At 32.3% G+C, this 13,895-nt stretch overlaps 1 long non-coding RNA gene across 1 annotated transcript; it reads right to left on the bottom strand.

Annotated features, from left to right (window-relative positions):
• Window positions 1-10,214: 10,214 nt before the first annotated feature.
• Window positions 10,215-13,689, bottom strand: LOC134693120 (uncharacterized). The gene is made up of 2 exons (XR_010102339.1): window positions 13,180-13,689; window positions 10,215-10,380 (listed from the first exon to the last, which is right to left on the bottom strand). It is a non-coding gene; the product is annotated as an uncharacterized LOC134693120 (long non-coding RNA).
• Window positions 13,690-13,895: the final 206 nt, after the last annotated feature.

The raw sequence follows: 13,895 nt of genomic DNA, 5'->3' as shown, positions 1-13,895 counted from the left end.
AACGGCCTTATTTATGTAAAAAAAAATGAACGAAAAAAAAAACGACAACCACTGAATGTACAGACTCCTGACTTTGGACAGGCAGTCAGGCACAAACAAAAATAATTTGGCGGGTTAAACATGTTAGATGGATCCCAACCCTACCCCTTACCTGGGACAGTGTATAACAGTACAACATAAGAACGAACTATAAAAATCAGTTGAAAAAGGCTTAACTCATCAGATGGAGTCTAGTTAAGCGTTAACATTTTCCTTGTCGGCTCTTGTTATGGTTGCAATACAGTACGCACGAGTATCCTTCAATACAGACACAGAACAGCTGATATGCAATGACTACTTTACGTGTTAAAAGCATGACTTATTCACTCCTTAAATGGGAAAGTTTGATTGGGTGAGTGTTACCATTGTTTGTCACGAAAAGTTTCTAATAATCGTGTATCTCTTAAATACACAGTGTTTGATGCGGTCAAGTCCTTGACAAATTACTTTAAACCTCGCATAACACATCATCAATATATAACACCTTACTGCTAAACATTTGTCTATGACATAGTTATTACGGACAATGGCCTGTTTTCTGATGATCGAAGTTAAACCGGTAGGATGAGCGAGGTCATCGATTTATTTTCGGAAGTTTAATATTGTAACGCATGATATCGAATGTCGTCATTTTAACAAATACAACTTTTTATATATGTATACAGATAATTTACTGGTATATTATGTATTGTCTGTTTTGAAATGAGTATTCGTCTCATTACTTATTAGCTCACATTGAATTTTGCGATTAATGTTGAATTTGCGTAGTGGGTAAAACATATAAAAGGGAAGATATTGTATGAATGCAAATGATGCAACTATCCACCAATTTTCAAATAAAATGGATAGAAGCAATTAAAGACAATGTACTGCCTTCAACACATGAAAACCCAAAATGCATATGGCAAATGACAAAACATGTTACGAAAAACATAAATGAAAGACCTTAATCAACGACAACAATTGAATTAAAGACTCCTGACAGAAATACGTTTGTATGTCAAATTATCAGTTAATGTATAAAATTAGGAAGTGCCTAGTGTCAATAAGTTGAGAATTTCATCAAGATCATTGTATTGTTTAGGAGAAATAATGGCAACGGTGTCCCAAAGAACGAATGAATGATTAAACGATCAAGGTTTTGTCCTCGGAGTTAGGTAAAGTTGAAACAGATCAGCTGAGAGTTTTATTTTTAAATTAACTTAATTTGATACATTCAAATCGTTTAGTCGAGTCAAGGAATAAAGTGAGCACCTAAATAAATTTGGAAGTCTAGTTTTATTTTAAAGAAAACGAAAGTTTGAATAATTCATAAATAAACACCATACATACCCAAAAGGTAATCAAATTAATGACGTGAAGGAACATGACTTGTTCATATTGATTGCTTCAATTTACAAGCAACTAGATAAGTAGGTATTGTCTGTTTATACATTAAAAGGAGACAAAATACTATGACGTATTCTCTGGCCATATTAAAATAAACTGACTTTTTTTTATGATCGAAGTCTTTCAATCTGGCATTTAAATATTTAAAAGGTATTCACTTTGATACAATTATTATGGTCACAATCTATTTTCAAATGCTGCCTCGTTTTTAGCAGAAACAACATTTTGAATAATTTCATTCTTTAAGAGAGTTTAAAGGATAGAAGAAGGATACCAAATGTGCATTTAAATCATTACTTTGAAATCAATAATGACTTTATTCTCCAACTTCGATACAACGTAAGTATATGTAGTCAAAAAGATATATATCACACAGACGACACATGTTTATTTAAGAGAAAAGCGGACCTTTTTATTTCAAAGAATGATATGAACCAATGGTGAACAGACAAAAACACAAAATACTAGCCACACGCATATGGTGTGTTTCATGATTTTTTAGCAATTTAAAAGAAAGAAAGATGTACAGAAAAACTAACAATATGTATAAAATATAAAATAGTTCAGAGACTTTTATATTTGCAAAGATTCCAATTTCTTAATTCGCATTTGATTTTATTCGAGAAAAACATGGACAAAACGTAAACAAGACTAGAACATTTCAAAATACAGAATAAAAAGGACCCAAACAAGACTCTCATGAAATCCTGGCACCTTTCATCTATCACTTAATTATTTAAAGTAGTTCCATAGTAAAAAACGTAGATTTCCCTTTTTACAGGGAACTATAAAATCTCACCACCGCAACTTTTGCCAATGACAACTCTTAGTAATATCCTTTGTAGCAAGTCTTCTGTGTTACAATGGAAGGAAAATATACATCACAGTTATATTCAAACACATGCGTTGACAACAAGTTGAAAATACTAGTACTCTGGCATATGCAATACTTTTGGAGTCTTTAAAATTTTAGAAGGGATAATTTCAATTTCTTTTTAAGCCGTTGCTTTCAGTCTACGAAATCTCGATAAGAAATGCAAGCTATGGAATATCGTATTAACTGGGAGGATGAAACTTAGTATACCGACACTGCTGTGATGTTATAGACATCGAATAATACATCATCAATTTATTACACCTTTCTACAATAAAATATCACGAAATAAGTTCAACCTTATCATCCCTGATGATCGAAGGATAAAACGGTTCGATATTTGACGTCATCGGTATTATTTAAATGATCAATTATCGATGTATAAAGTTACTGAGATTTCCTGATAGTTTTCTCTTTTTGATTTATATATGAATAATAGATTTAAGATATTTTGATTTCGTGTACGATTGTAACCTTTGATATAATCGAAGTATGAAAATATATATATATAAAATATTTGCTTAGATATACCAAGTTTTTACATATGATTTATTTTTGAATTATGGAATAATTACTGTTTATTTAGAAATTATTTCGAAATTATTTCGAAGTTAACATTTATTCGAATAATGCATCTTGGTGAGTACCGCAATTCAAAAAAGACCTCTCATTTAGTAATCTAATATATAATACTGCAAATCTTCATGAAATTGTTATAATTAATCTCGCAATTGATGTATACTCTAACAAAATCCAATAATAAAAGCACGCAAAAAAAATATTCTAAATTGACGGTGATAAAAAAAGGAAACATAAAGTTTGTTACAGTGTTATGTAATGATGTTTTTCTTTGTTTCATTAAATCCAATCATTAAGAGGGAAATAACATAATTAACGATAAAGTTTATAAACGAAATCAGGAAGGTTCTACTGTCATTGAGAACTGATATATCAAAAAAATCGAGTGGGTTGTTCAGGAAATGTTATGGCTACAATGTTAAAAAAAAAACGACCGCATGAACACAATCACTGTCCATTCTTCTTTGTTTTTCGAATGGGGGTAGGTAAACTAAGTAGAGCATGCGGATTGCTGGGAGTAATCGTTTTTTCGAACATTTCATTTGATCTGATAAGATGCTGTAGTTCCATAAAAATTTAAGCAGATGTGGTATGATCACCAATGTGAAAGCTCTCAATAGAGAGCAAATGACAACGAACTACATCATCATACGGCATTCAACAATTAGCAAAACTCATACCACATATTCAAATATAAAAAAGAAATGAATAAATAATGTAAAACAATTTAAAATAAAAAAAAAGTAATGGCCAGATTTATATAGTCAACAATAAAAATAAACCAAAAATGGTATACAGCAACAGATAACAGCCATCTAGTTCATGCTCCCGACTGGAGAGAAAAAAATATACATAATATGAGGGGGTTATACTAATGTATGTGTGCCAACCACTCTAATAGCATGAGACAGAGGGTTAACAGCACTACATAAAACGAAAAATAGGTTAAAACTCAGATTTATACAAGGCATACACAAGACAGCTAACAAAAACACTGACCTGACATAACAGGGTAATAACGCAGTCCCACAACACAAAGTGCAGATTTGAGAGCACTCTACTGTCATACAAGTGAGTGGTTTCGCTAGCTATAAAACCAGGTTTTAATCCATTATTTTCTACATCAGAAAATGTCTTTATCAACTCAGTTGTTATCCATTCGATTGATGTCTTTGAGATTTTGCTTTTGCGATTATGGAGTTTTTGTTTTGCATTTTCCTCGGATTTTTTTTAAATGATTTTATGTTTCATTGACAGCTAGTTTACAGTTAACAAGAAATAATGCAAACGCATGCAGCAAATACAAACCTATTATTCAGTACATATCCAACATTGTAAGGATGGTGTGTCAAGTCATTAAAAGTCAGGATAAAAACACCAACTTGTGCAATGCAAAGCTATATACATCGACTGATTGAAAAGATATGAATTTGCATATGCATTTGAAAATATATTAAGTTCGCTATAATTTTTTTGAAAAAAAAATCAATATTTGTTTCAATACAAAAGATTTTGTTGAATAAGATTATTGAATGGATTTGTATACGATGATGAGTCTGTTTAGTTAACGCATCAATGTAAATATAACGGAATTTGATGAGACTGTCATCACAGTGAGAGGGTTAGCGCTATAAAACCAGGTTAAATCCACCATTTTCTACATTTGAAAATGCCTGTACCAAGTCAGGAATATGACAGTTGTTGACCATTCGTTTTTGATGCGTTTTGTAATTGATTTTGCCATGTGATTATGGACTTTTCGAATTGATTTTCCTCTAAGTTCATTATTTTGGTGATTTTACTTTTTTATTGGATTGATTGGTTTACCTGGACCATATATAAATTGATGGGCTTGTTGAACATAATATCCATAATAAAAAAGAAATGTGACATTCCGTCTAAAATTAATTTCCTTCAGATAAAGCGAAACTTCCTAACCAAATCTTTGCATCAATGGAGGAATTTGATAAAGTGTTTCGATGATTTGTGGTAAAACAATAACAGACGTTATAATTTTTCCGTAAAACATGGACCATGTTTATTGAATTCCACATAATTACAACAAACACACGAGTTATGATATATAGATACCGTATTGGGTTATGATAGGAGCATCATTGTTGAAAAGAAAAATAGCATTTTTATAGCTGCAAGTGTAAAACTAAAGAGACACTTATTACAGTTTATACCTAATTTATTTAAGGAAAGGTCTGTAAAGAAGTTGTTAAAATAAAGTTTTTGAACTTACAAAATTCCAGTTTTTGATTGAAAAAAAAGTTGAACAGTTTATGTAAAAACAAGTGTTCCAAATTTTATCGAAAGCAAATAATTGACATGAAGTATCACCGCACGAATGCTTTTGTCTGACATACAACAAGCTAATCATTCGTAAGTTTAGTAAAGGCATTCACAGGCGAAGCATCTGTAGGATATCAATTATCATTAGCAATATTTGAAAAATGTGTAATTCTTCTGAATTTCTATATCAATTAGAAATTGAACAAACAATCTATGAATAAAATGGGGTTTTTTTTGTAAAAAAGCAAAGTTGTGTCGTTTGAAGCTTCAAAAAAGGACACCGGTTGGAACTTTATTGTGTGGAGAAAAGTATATCGGCTTTAAGATGCTCATTCAGACCTTGCTTGTGTTCTAAGTAAACATGTTTATGTTAAAAAAAAAACCATTAACACCAATTTATTGTATCATGTAATAAGCTGCTTTTGACATTCGTCTGAAATAATAAATAACAATTATTAATAATAGTATTTATGAGCATCAAGGTCTTCAATTCTGTTTTACGATTGATCATTAAACTTGCTAGCCTTACGTTCAGTAGTCGAAACTTACTAACAAGGAAGCTTTTGAACCAAAAGTTCTAAGTGGTGAAGTAGAAATCATCCCTTCGTAAATTTTACGGACGCCATCAAAAGTTGGTTGACGGTTATGGAATAACCGTTTCACAGATGATACTGGATATGTTCCTTCCGTCATAACTACAATTCCCCTCCCGTTCATGACTGACCTACCGCCTACCGAATAAGACTATTTAACAGATTTATTATAACATGAGCAAAACGACGGGTGCCACATGTGGTGCAAGATCTGCTTACCTTTCCGGAGCACCTGAGATCACCCCACGATTTTGTTTGGGTTCGTGTTGCTCATTCTTTAGTTTTATATGTTGTGTAATGTGTACTGTTGTTTGTGTTTGTCTTTTTAAATTTTAGCTATGGCGTTGTCAGTTTATTTTCGATTTATGAGTTTGACTGTCTCTTTGGTATATTCCGTCCCTCTTTAATGTAGACATACGTAGCAACTATAAAATTGAAAGAACCACTGATTAACTTTAACATTTGTTTAAATAATATCACCTAGTAGGTGATAAAATTTTAACAACAAGATGAGTATGTACTCATAATTATAACATGGTTCTTATAAATGAAAATAACATTATTTCTTAAATGTAAAAATAAGCAGGATATGAAAATTAACACTTTGATATAATTGGTATCCGGAAATAAATGATAATTGGTATTCGAAAATAAATTTGATTTCACACCTCTTTTTTTTAAAGCTAAAACATTTTTTAAAATTGAACTTCTTTCTATTAAACTGGTTTTCGGGTTTATATGGCCATAAGAAAGTACTTGATTTAAAAATATCATTTGAAGGGACCCTTTTTATACTTCAGCCATTTGAAGATAACCTATTTGATAATTTGTTACCCAATTTGTCATAAATTGTACCTTTTTTCTGGAGTATTATCATGAAAAAATCACAGCTCCATACTTTTTTTCATACTAGCTCTTGAAATGAAGGCGATCAGTCGCAATAAATGTATCTTAAAAACAACTTTAGGTTGATTTTTATTTTAGACAGTTCTATCAAATGTTGTTACTATTTCATGTCAAATTGACCATGTAAATATGGGATATTTCTCTCATTTTAAAGCATATTATTTCAACTTCTCTATTATAAATAATGAAAATACATGTACATATCTAAGAACTTTGAAAAGAAAAAAAGAAATATTGAATGTATATTTTTTGGTTAAAATCATTTTTTTTGTAACAAGTTAGGATAAGGTATTTTTTTACATACTATGATTGCCAGTTTATTGGTACTTGAAACAACAAACTCATCATAGAAACCATGATTAAATCTTATATTTACACCAGACGCGCGTTTCGTCTACGAAAGACTCATCAGTGACGCTCGAATCCAAAAAAGTTTAAAGAGGCCAAATAAAGTACGAAGTCGAAGAGCATTGAGAACCAAAGTAACCATTAATGTTTGAAATTTGAGTTTAAGATAGAAAACAATGGTTCTGTAAAATTGTGGTTTTATTCCTTAAAGGTGAAATGCAAAGGTTTTTGAAAACTTTTTTTGTTTCATATTTTAATGAATTGGTTAAAATAAATACTAAAAAAAATATTGGTAGTCGTATGCGTGTCCTCGTAATACCTATAAAACAGGTAACTTCATGGTTCATCGGGGACAGTGCAACATGATTGTCTCCCTTTGTTCCGGAATGCTGATGACGTCATATGTGTCCTATCATTATGTAAACAAACAAGCATGGCCGCAAATGTGTGAACGACAATACAACGATACAACTATGGACTATCGATTCACAGACGATGAACGTGAACAGATAGACGTTTTCAGTACAATCATACATGTATGAACCTGTAAGTCAGAGCCAGAGGCATGCCGGTGCCGAATCAGTAACTGGATAAAAAAAAAACACTTTCTGCATCCGATGGTGAAGATGGAAACGAAATAGATCTCTAACAGCCTGCCGGCTTCAAAATCTCTCATGGTGCGTAAATTATATGTAAAATAATGTATTTAGGCATAATTTTTGTGAGTCCGAGATTACTCTGACATCCAACGGCTATTTTGTATGGCAAGCTGGCCCTCGGCACGACCCCAGTTTGTCTGGCAAAACCGCCGTTGGACGTCAGAGCTCGAGTCATCTCGGACAAAATTTTTGTAATCATAATGATAATGATATAATTATATATAATTAGGTTGGAATACACAGTACATGTTCATTGCGAACTTTAGCTGTTGAGGGAGGGGCTGGAAGGGAACATGAGAAATTGAGGGGGAGTTGGAATTGGAGGTTCGGAATTGGATAGGTTGGGGAACAGGAAAATTATCACAGATCCCTGCCCACCCCTCTTTAGTTTAAGTTAAGATAAAAAGGGGGTGAGATTTTGTTTTATTTGATTGAAAATGAAGGCCTGAAATGGAAATGTCTTCAAATGATACTATTACTCAATTTATTTCACTTGACTGGGCGGAGTTTAACCGTTTCGCTCATAATAAACCATTCCATCTTTCGATAGGTGTTTTAGGATAAACTCATCAATGAAGTGTCCAGTCATTCTTTTGTAAATTGCTTTGATGGCACTGATAGGTGATTAGAAATCAGTAATAATTATAACGGCAATCATCCTAATCACACACATCTTCCAATAGACTGTCCTTATGCAAATCAAAATGTAAGCTCCGCCCGATCAGTTTAAATGACATTGGTAATATCAATTCTTCCCTCTCTGTATGATATATATACATCATTACAATGTACAATGTACATGTACAATGTATGTATTACAATATAGTGGGTAATATAAAGAAAGGCAATTGTGTGTGGTAATGTACAGTGAATCTACATGTGAGCACTATATATTATATGTAGATGTAGACAATTTTTGTCATGAATTATTAAATATTTCTGAATAAATTATATTTATAGTCACTAGTCAGTCCTAATTTTGAACAAATTTTGAAAATTTACAGTACTTTAATACAATGAGTTGGTGAAATATCTTCATACATGTACATTTGTGAATGTCTTGGGTGTGATGTACTTGCATATACATATATATATATATCAAAACTTGGGGAGGGTGGGTGCATGTTTGATAATGTTGATTCTTTTAAATAAATTTTAAGTTGAATGGAATAAATTAAGAAAATGCATTTCTCTCTTTTTTTTAAAATTCAATACATGATGATTGATCAACTTGGCAAACTTGCTACAGTAAGACACTGTTGCATTTATGCTTATTAATTTGCTTGAACAGAGCAATTCTCTCTATAAACTCCATCTCATAAATATCAAAGTATTTAGACAACTTGTTAAGGAAAGTCATGGCTATGTTTCTAATCAATTGCACTTTGTAATAGTATTACATTTGTTATACACATGACACATGTACATTGTACATGATAAAGCCCAAGTTAATTGGGTTTAAATTAGCTCTAGCAGAGTTGATCTTATATCCCTTTTGATTGATTGGTTTTGTCCAACCCAAACCATACCTTCTTGTGCATGTTGTATTATGAATACATGGGTGAATACCTTCAAGAAAGTAATCCATTTGATCCAAATCATAGAGTAAGTATACTGTCACATTGCTTAATAATGCCAGTAGCAAGTAACCCCTCATTATGGAGTAGGACTAACTTGTACTACTTTTATTCTTTTATTTTGCCAACACAAACCTATCAATTACCCTGTATGGAATCTAGTTTTCTGGAAATTTCACATTTCTTGGTCTCCTCATGACATACTGTTGCATGTATTGTTAATATTTTTAAAGACAAGAAAGTAATTAATTTTCTGTGATTAGGTTTTTAAAAAACAAATTCAATTAAAACAATGAATATCCCTTGCATTTATTTGTGACTGGCACAGAGACTGATGCATACAAAGCAATTCATGTTCAGTTTTCATAGATTTCTATACCAGCAGCTGTTTCAGAATCAGAAGCACCAGTAAATGTAAATTTGTATATAATTTCTGTGCCATTTGGCCTCTTGCGTATTGTTGTCTCATTGACACCCATTCCACTTGTAACTTCCCTACAACAAGCTATAATAAGATTACAGTTGATAAATAAAGTAAGATTTTGTACTTGCATGATTTTTAAATCCTTATCAAGTTTCAAAAGAGTAAATAAACAACCATATGATTTTTACTACTAAATATGTATGCATAAAGAAGATGTGGGATATACATGTACATATATTGGACAGCAACCAAACAAAAATAACCAAGACACTTTGTAAACTTTCATTTTTAAAATAAGTTCTCACTGAATACTTTTTTGTTTTTAGAAATAAAAGATATTTGGCACAAAGAAGATTTACCATGTAATAGGAGAAACATAAGAGTTGTGTTGCCATCAGGTGTTGTTTGCCAAAAAAGGGAATAGTTCTCAGCTGAACAATTTACAGACTATAAATAGCCCTAATGACCAAACAAAGAGTCAATTTATATTAACCATATTGATCATGTTGATAATTAAATTCTATCACATTTATTTATTGTTTAATTTATTTATGAGTGGTCTCCTTTTCTTGTCTGTTTGCCTGATCTGTTAGCAGAGGTGGCTCAGGCAGTCTTTTATCCACTGCTGCTACAATTGTATATCTAAGCCACTTGTGTATGAAGGATTCTTCCATAAGTTCATGCACATTAATACCTTTAAAAATAAATAAAAAGATAATTAGTCTTGTTCAATTGAAAAAAAAACAATTTGATTTGCATAGGAACAACATACATGTAGCTTGAATCTTTAATTTCAGCATGGTTATGAATTATGGACCACTTTCATTGGATGCCAGACTTCTTATGGATTTTTTAAAATAATAACACCATAATTTATATGTACTTTCTGCATCATTTAGTGTCTGGTTGAGAGATGTCTCATTGGAAATCATATTCATCTTCTTATTTCTATATCTGTTAATTAATCAGTTTCAAATTAATGTGACTGACTAAAAAACGTAATGTCCATCTACTACTGTCTTACAATGTAGACATGTGAACAAAAACAAGAGAAGCTATAAATAAAGCAGGAATGAATACAAAAAAAGAAGAAATTAACAACTTTAGGTCATTGTACAGCCTTCAACAATGGCCATACCGCATAGTAAGCTAAAGGAGGCTCCATTGACAAATGTAAAACAATTCAAAAGAGAAAACTGATGGCCTAATCTATGTACAAAACATAAAAAAAAAAAAATATGAAGCAAATTAACAAACAACTTCCACTGAATGACCGCCTCCTGAAACAGAGAGGACATACAAAATGTAGCCGGTTACTTGTATATCCCAACTACAAAAAGACTAATTACTCATCTGAATGTACTGGCTGTTACTGACAGCTAATAAAAAAGTCTTTCATATCTCTGAATTCAATTATCATTTCTTTTTCATTCTTAAATCTTTTTATTCTTTTTTTTAATGATTGCCATACAGAGTTGGCTTAGGCTCAGTTTTCAAATCTGTATTTGATTTGATAATTATATGCAATATAAAAAAGATGTGGTATGATTGCCAATGAGACAACTATCAACAAAAGACCAAAATGACACAGACATTAACAACTAAAGGTCACTCTATGGCCTTCAACAATGAGCAAAGCCCATACCGCATAGTCAGCTGTAAAAGGCCCCGATAAGACAGTGTAAAACAATTCAAACGAGAAAACTAACAGTCTTATTTATTATTTGATTATATAAAAAAATGAACGAAAAACAAATATGTAACACATTAAAAAATGACAACCACTGAATTACAGGCACATGCATAAATAATGAGGTGAGGTTAAACATGTTAGAGGGATCCTAACCCTCCCCTAACCTGGGACAGTGGTTTAACAGTACAACATAGGAACGAACTATAAAAATCAGTTGAAAAAGGCTTAACCCATCAAATGGACACAATACAAGTGGACGTGGCTGAGACTTGTACATTCCGACACAAAAAGACACAATTGACAGATCTGAGAGTACACACAGTTATCTGACAGCTAGTTCAAAGCCACTAATTATAACAACTAATAAAAAATCATGCATCTTAGACTAAACTATCAGCCTTGTGTTTTGTTTCGGTTAAGGTTTATCTCATTGAAGGTTTTATACTGACATGTACATGTACACTGTAGGTGAAGTAAATTGTATATCATTTTTATTTAGCCTTCGACTTTTGTTGAAAAATCGAGACATAGTGATCCTACATTCTGTCGACGGCATCGTCGTTGTCCACAAACATTCACTCTGTGGTTAAAGTTTTTTTAAACTTGTAAAATAATAATAACTTTCTTTAACATGTTAAATTGGCCTGGATTTCTACCAAACTTGGACCAAACTTGAAGCATCAAGATACAGAAGCTCATGATCATAAGATAGTACATAGAAGTTAATTTTGTTAAAAGGAATCTATTTTTTCTGTATTTTACATATAAATAGACTTAAGTGTTTCTGCCAATTATCATTACATAGTCTGCAGTTCAAGTTTTTAAATATTTATTAGATTCATTAACTTTCATGTTTTTTTTTTACCAAACTTGAACAGAAGCTGCTCACAATATAACGATAGAATCAAGTGGATTTTTTAATTATTTTTTCCCCTTCATTTTCTTTTTTGAGCCTGCAATTAACAACAATAGTAGGCGAAACTATGTGTTCCGTTGAACCCTTGCATATTTTATACAATACTATATATACATAAATGAGACAGCAAGCTATCAGCAAATTATTCATTGTTATTTTTTTAATACTTTATATACAGAAATCAGACAGCAACCTATCAACGAATTATGTTTTTGTAGGTCAGAGGTGGATTTAGGGTAGGCGGGCCTTTTTGGAAAAAAAATTGGTTGCTTTATAGTTTCATTGAAACGTGACTGGAGCGGGCCTCCACTTATGAAAATTTCTGAATCCGCCACTGTAGGTTTTATATTTACCTGGTATTTTAATACAGTGTATAAGCCCCCTGCCTCCTTTTATAGAAAAAAGATCAGAGATTATCTTTCAAACCTACCTCCATTTTGTTATCAGTCTTAGAAAACATTTAAAATGTCTGTATTTGGTCTGTCGTACATGTAACTGCAAGTGACACACTTGTGTTCATTCATTTTAGAGGGGGGATAGGAGGGGTCCTGATCACGAAATCCCGGGCTAAAAAACACGAAATCCCGAGGTCCCGAATTTAAAGAAAGTAAATCCCGACGTCCCGAAATCAGAAAAAAAGTATTCTCGGATCCCGAAAGGGTCAATCCCGAAATCCTGAGCTTAAAAACACCCGATCCCGGAGTCCCGATAAAGGTCCTATCCCCCCTCATTTTTTTATGCAGGTCAGCTATGACATGACTCTTCTAAACATTTTACAGCCTCGAACACAAATGATGCCTACCCTGCGGCCCTGCCTTAATTTAAGAACCAAATATGCCTTACGAATAATAAAATATATGACTTTTTAAATGTAATGTAAATACCTCTCATCTCCGTCATTTTCCTATGCCATGGCTATGTACTAGATGCATACTTGGGCTGGCTCCTTGCAGGAAGGGCAGGGGTCTGTTCCTGCCGTTATGTCATAATTAAATAAAGTCAAAACATTTGCTTTCAGTCTTATTCTGATTTGGTGTGAATGTCATGAACGAGACAATCCTTGCACCAATAACAAATTGATCAACAAAATCCAAGTGTTTGGGGTCATAATCTGGAATGCTCCGTTTAACGAAGTTTAATTTTGCCTCTTCACCTTTCGTGTCCAAATCTTTCGTCTTTGTTGGTCTTTCGGAAATGTAAACAAACATTATCCCCGACCTGATCCAGTAGTACAGTTGTATGCAACACAAAACACCATAGCCGGTTAACGTTGTTTACAAGTTTACGTTCTAACACATGTATTCGATACCAATGTAACAAAGGACTCACATGACGTCACAGCGAGAAGGAAATAAAGGGAGATAAACAAGGTTGATATTTCCCGTACTTTTCGACACAAATATTTACCTGTTATTTTTAGTACTAACGAGGTTTGGGATTATTGTATTAATATAAATTTCATCATTTTAAACATAAATTCTTACGATTTTCCCCTTTTCCTCATTTTTTTTTCTGCCTTTGCATTTCACCTTTAACATCCTTTTTGGTAAGTTATACATTTATTCAGGTTCTATTATTACTTCACGGATGCAGAGTTGAA

The sequence above is a fragment of the Mytilus trossulus genome, chromosome 12 (genome assembly GCF_036588685.1).
Source record: "Mytilus trossulus isolate FHL-02 chromosome 12, PNRI_Mtr1.1.1.hap1, whole genome shotgun sequence".
Lineage (NCBI taxonomy): Eukaryota > Metazoa > Mollusca > Bivalvia > Mytilida > Mytilidae > Mytilus > Mytilus trossulus.
Note: the sequence above shows the minus strand (reverse complement) of the source record. Positions and strands in the feature narration are given on the sequence as shown.